General features: G+C 40.5%; 1 long non-coding RNA gene across 1 annotated transcript; it reads left to right on the forward strand.

The window, feature by feature from the left end:
• Window positions 1-258: 258 nt before the first annotated feature.
• LOC137088652 (uncharacterized) lies at window positions 259-2,876 on the forward strand. The gene is made up of 3 exons (XR_010907563.1): window positions 259-1,382; window positions 1,500-1,642; window positions 1,753-2,876. It is a non-coding gene; the product is annotated as an uncharacterized lncRNA (long non-coding RNA).
• The last annotated feature ends 3,513 nt before the right edge of the window (window positions 2,877-6,389 follow it).

The following is a 6,389-nucleotide window of genomic DNA, read 5'->3' on the forward strand; positions in this document are numbered from 1 at the left end:
TTTAATTTTAATTATTCTTACATCTCTTATGGACAGCTTTTATTAAGGGAATTATATAATTTGATAGTATATAAATTAAATAATCCCCCTTATCCAACCTGTGTTACACTTGAACTTGCTGAAGGCCTCGGAGAGATCTTGGTATTCGGCTGGTAGTGAGTTAGGGGGTGTTGCTTGTTTGGGAGCGTCTGGTAGTAGAGGGGTCTGAAGACAGTTTTGGAGACAATGGTTAGACCAATGAACTATTTGGTTGTCTGCCCATGATATTTGGGGGTTATGTTGGCGCAACCATGGTAATCCAAGGATGATAGGACTTTGAGGTGACTTGATAATGAAGAAACGCATCTTGCTGGTGAGCCGTCGTATTTTTCAGGGAAGGCGAGGCGTGGGTTTGTAGTGGTGGAAAATGGTGATGTTGCTGGTGTAGGCGGTGTGGGTAATGGTGGATCTACATCAGCGTTGGGGAGTCGCATGCTTTGTAGCGTCTTCACCAATTCCTCGGTTAAGGCGGTGAGACGGGTAAGTTGTTGTTGGTGGATGGTTAGTACATTGGCTTGGGCAGAAACCTCTGTTGACAGACGATAGATAGCCGCTGGTTTTGGGAAATGTAGTGCAGGAAAGGCTAATACTCGGGTGAAGGAGCCCTCTGGTGGTGATCGGAGGGAGCCACAGAGGCCAATTTTGTGACAATTATATACCCTTTGTTGGCAAAGACAGGGGTCAAATGTTTTCTGTAAGTCGCCACAAGGTTTTTCCACACTGCTGCTGGTAGTTTGGCCCATTCCTCCCCCAGATCCCCTCTAGAGCAGCGATGTTTTTGGGCTGTCAGATTTTAAACTCCCTCCAATGGGTTAGGGACCCAAAGGGACACACACACGGCATGCACTGATCACATGAACCCTGGCGTCCAATCACAGCGCAGGAGGAATCTGGAGCGGTTCCTTAGAAATCAATACATATATAATGTCACGCTTATAATAAACCAGCGCTTCACAATAACACCAACTCATCACTGAGAGGATCTGTGGTTATGTCAGTGAAAAAAATGCCATTCCCGTCTTTAATTAACATCAAAACTGAGCGTGTGTCAGATACATGACATCCGATCACATTCCCTCATGTTTCGAATGTTTAGAACATTACTGCAGGCATTCAGGGAAGCCAAACGGATGTTTCTGAAGGAATGATGAACAACAAGAACTGAAAAATGGACACAACTGACTAATGAGCTCAGCTGAAGATAAAAGAAGACATTAACTCTAAAGATCTCAGTGGAGGATTACACAACTGCACAAACAGCATCACCAGCTTCACGCATTACTAACCAGACTGGCTTTATTTCTGTCTGACGTCTACAGAAGATCTTACTGAGATTAACAGAGGTTTAGATGTTGATGTTTTAAAACAATTAAATGTTTGATCACCGTTATGGAGATTAGTGTTTGATTTAGTTGGTCAGTTTGATGTGACTTTATAGTCTATGGTCTAACTGTGTTTAGCAAAACACAGAAAATGGTGAAAGGAAGCTCCCATCTACCATCCGGGACAACTGGTCTGGCTCTCCACCGGGGACATCCGTCTGCGACTGCCCTGCAGGAAACTGAGCCCTTGTTACATCGGTCCCTTCCAGGTCGAAAGACAGGTCACCCCCGTCACGTATAAGCTTGTTACCTCCTCACTACCGTATCCATCCTGTGTTCTATGTCTCTCTCCACAAGCCTCACTACCCTCCTGTTTGTGCTCCCTCCACAGAGTCTGGCCAGGATGACCTACCCCCTGAGCCACCTGTCGAAGCTGATGCCATCTACTCTGTCCGTGAAATCCTGGACTCCTGATGTCGAGGTGGTCGCCTCGAATATCTGGTGGATTGGGAAGGCTATGGACCTGAGGAGAGGTCGTGGGTTCCCAAGGACGACATCCTTGACCCTTCGTTATTCACCGAGTTCCATCGTAGTCATCCTAGTCGACCTGCTCCTCATCCACTCTTTTGGCCACCAAGACGTCTGGGTCTTTGGTCCGCTCCAGTCCGTGCCATTCTCTCTACGCCTCCTGTAAGACTGATCCTCATCCACCATTCCATTTTCGCTCCCATAAACTTGTCCAATGTGTGTATCCTGATCCACCATGCTTTGTTCACCTCTAGCAAGAAAGCGGATATAATTATGGAACGATTCTGTCAACAGTCATTAATTAAGTTATTCCTTCAACCTAAATGGTTTTTACAGGATACTGGCCAAAAAAAGTAACCTGGGGACAGAAGTTCAGTAACAATAGGTCAACTAGAACCAGACTAAATCCTCACTTCTACTTCCAGACCTTTAGTTTTCATAATCTCTGGTATAATCCAGCAGGTGAAAGCCTCAAAGACGTCAAACGTTAGGCCTGAAAGAATGCAAGTTGTCTCCAGAATTTAAGTGTAACTTCGGAAATAACTTCTGTCTGAAATGTGTCAGCCATTAAGTGTGTAAACACTAGCCACTCCAGTGCAACATGTTTATCCTCCAACACACACAACACAAAACTAAAGCCATTTCACATCAGACAAATCTTGTTTCACTGAGAGCATTCCCATCACTCTTTATAGTGGAAACCAGTTAACTGGCATTTAACATACATAAAGGTGCTTAAAATGCCATCTACTCCATTATTCCCTCAGGCCAAGTGTTGCAGAACCATAAAGCCATAAAGTTTCTGGATCAAATGTCATTGAGGCTTTACACCTAGCTATTTGTGAAATATACTATCAACTTCTAAAATAAATCAGACACTGATTCTGTATTAAACACAATACAGCCCTTAAAGGGACAGTTCACCCCAAACATTATCATCATGTCACCATTTAAAGCCAAGTCACCTTTATTTATACACATTAGACACATTTTACACAGCCAATGTTGAAAAAAGGACAAAAGAACTACAACTGACTAATGAGCTCAGCTGAAGATAAAAGAAGACATTAAATCTGAAGATCTCAGTGGAGGAGGATTACACAACTGCACAAACAGCATCACCAACTTCACTCATGACTAACCAGACTGCCTTTATTTCTGTCTGACGTCTACAGAAGATCTTATCGAGATTAACAGAGGTTTAGATGTTGATGTTGTAAAACAATTAAATCTGTGATCACCATTATGGAGATCAGTGTTTGCCTTAGTTGGTCAGTTTGATGTGACTTTATGGTCTAACTGTGTTTAGCAAAACACATCACACAAACCTGGTTCCCAAAAAGTTGGGACACTGTACAAAATTGTGAATAAAAACAGAATGCAATGATGTGGAAGTTTCAAATTTCAATCTTTTATTCAGAATACAACATAGATGACATATCAAATGATTAAACTGGGAAAATGTATCTTTTCAAGGGAAAAATAAGTTGATTTTAAATTTCATGGCATCAACACATCTCAAAAAAGTTGGGCCAAGGCCATGTTTTAGCACTGTGTGGCATCAGCTCTTCTATTTATAACCGTCTGGGGACTGAGGAGACAAGTTGCTCAAGTTTAGGAATAGGAATGCCGTCCCATTCTTGTCTAATTGAGGCTTCTAGTTAATCAACTGTCTTTCCAAACTTGCACAACTTTCTTTCTTCTGTGGACAATAGAAGATAAGTGCTGTCTTTGTCCATTTAGTGGAAGTCAAAGGTGACCAGAACTGAGCCACATTCTTCAAACGTCATCTTTTGTGTTCTGCAGGAGTAAGAAAGTCAGGCCCTACGGGTTTCTGCAGTTACAGTTTTTCCTCATTTGCTAAAACACTAAAACCCATCGGCTGAACAAAGTTCTCAGTTGCCTGAGCTCATTTAGCTAATTGTGCAGTCTGTTGTCAATACCTTAAACCATTCCACATGGTAAAACACAATTTGCAGATCTCACTTAGACTTTTCAGCTAAACTCTAAACACATCCTCATTCTCAAAACACATTCTGCACTGTAATGCACACGTCATCCATTCAGTTAAACACAACAGACAACAATCAAATACAAATAGAGAACATAATGTTATTACCAATATAACACAACCAATATAAGTACAGTGAACAAACTATATGGCCCTGAACAATGTGCTGAATATAACTGACTGCTCAATAGATTTTGACTGGTTGCAGGTTCATATCAACAAAGAACACGAATTACAGTGTCAAAAATATGCTTACAAAAAAACTGTAAACTGAAAAAAGATTTTGGCCAGATGGCTCATATATTGGCCATTTATCCTACGTAGTGTCATTTTGAATGGCAGCGTTTTGAAATGCCAAACATGTGAATTTATGTTAGATAGTTGTGTCTTATGCAGAAAACCATGTTCAGTGCCTTTAAAAAGTGCCATTTTGAACTGCAAAATGTGTGTAAAGCAGAAAATGTGTTTAGGCTTTAGGAGACTTGAGTAGAGGTTTTGCTCTGTGTGTCAGTTTAAATAATTGTGCTGTGCATGTCATTTTAGTGTTAGCAATTGGATTTTTTTTTTTTATTATTTATTAAATGAAAAAGTTGTACACCAAGAAATGCCGTCATAATGCAGTAATCTTTTTGTTTCTGATCAGCTGTTACCAGCACTTCAAGCTTTTATGACGTTCTCATGCACGTTTCTTCTGAAACACACGCCAGAACTGCCGCCTCTTGTCTTTTATTATTGTTTGTTTCTAATTGCTATTGTCATATATTATGTTATTGTTTGTATACTGTTGTGAGCATTAAAAAAAAAAAAAAAACCGACAGCATCCGACATCCGCATGACCAGAGTTTCTCAGTCATGTCAAGCGTGAAATTAACCCTCGCATGCACACACAGATGACCGCAGGTCGGAAGCGATATAGTCTACAGTTATAAATACAGTTATAAATATGGTTATTTTTCTTAGAAACGCTTATCGTTTAACTTCAGAAGACACTGCTTCATCCATTGGGGTCGTATGGATTACTGTAGTTATTGCTGTATGTGCTGTTTGATGCCTTAACTCTTAGACACCCAAATGAGTTTTCATTAGCAGAGATTATTTATTTTTCTGTGTTTATCTGAGGAAATAAAGTCATACACATCTTGGATGGCATGAGGGTAAAAGACGAGTAAACGGTGAGGAGATTTCTGCGCGCACTGTATTCTCAGTCTAATCGTTATAATAATACTAGCTAGAGACGTGTGGGATCCTTCTTAAGATTCATCTGTGGCAAGGACGAAAAAGAAGAGGAGCCAGAGGAGGATGAAGCCAAGCAAGAGAAATTACATTTATTTCTCGAAACTTTTTTATTTTTCATTTTTTAAAGAAAGATTTCCGAGTGATATCAGATTTTGTGCGTGTTTTTATTGTGCTTACCATATAACTACACGAAACAAGAGAGGAACAAGAACCACTTTCATTTACAGCTGCAGATTCACTTACCCTGTAACTACACGGATCATTACCCCTTAATTAAAAAAACACTTACAGTATAAATACTTTGTTAATTTTCCTGATAGTTACACCTTTATCCCCAAATATTACATAATGTTCCCTTATACCTACAAGTACTTACTTTATAGTTACACTATAATTACTGAAAGTTATGCTGTAAATTTGCTTTAATTATGTAGTACTTTCCGGGCTGTAATCTAAACCTACCCAATGGCGTGACAATGCAAATCATGTGTAGGTAGCTTATTAATCGCACAATAAATACAATACGTGTTATATATACGCATTTCATGAGAACGAGCTGGTAAAAATAGGTGTACAAGCAGGAGGAGGAACCGAAATCAGCAAAGCAGAGTAGTTATTTCTCATCAGTTTTGAGCTATTATGATAGAACATGTTTTCATTCATCAAAAGACAAGGATAGAAAAATATGACATTTGTTTTGAGATTAAAAGTTGACTTCTCCCAGAGAACTGTTGGATTTATTTAGAGATTGTTTTGAACAATCTCAAAATAGATCTCAAATCTCAAAACAACAATCTCAAAAATGTTTTCACTTAGTTTATGATCAGCATAAGCATAGATCTCTCGTTGGACACGGTCAGCCAGCCCATGCAGGAATCGATCCCACTGCACCTCCTCGTTCCATTTGCACTCTGCGGCCAAAGTTCGAAACAGGATCATATACTCTGAGACGGTGCTTCTTCCTTGATGTAAATCTGCTAGCCTGCGAGCCGCCTTGCGGCCCGCAACCACATGGTCGAAAACACACGCCTCATCTCTTCCGAGAGTGCCTAGAACAAGGAGCAACAAAGATGGTTATTTTCCCAAACCGCCGTTCCCCAAAGAGCTGCACGCCCAGAAAGTAGATTTAATACCAACGCCACTCTGGATCTCTCCGTCGAAAACGTGACTGGTTGTAGAGAGAAAAACGGCGAACGTCTAGTCAAGAATGATCTGCATAGATCGGGCTCACCCATGTATCGCTCTGGCGTTGG

Source organism: Pseudorasbora parva, chromosome 1 (genome assembly GCF_024679245.1).
Source record: "Pseudorasbora parva isolate DD20220531a chromosome 1, ASM2467924v1, whole genome shotgun sequence".
NCBI classification, from domain to species: Eukaryota; Metazoa; Chordata; class Actinopteri; order Cypriniformes; family Gobionidae; genus Pseudorasbora; species Pseudorasbora parva.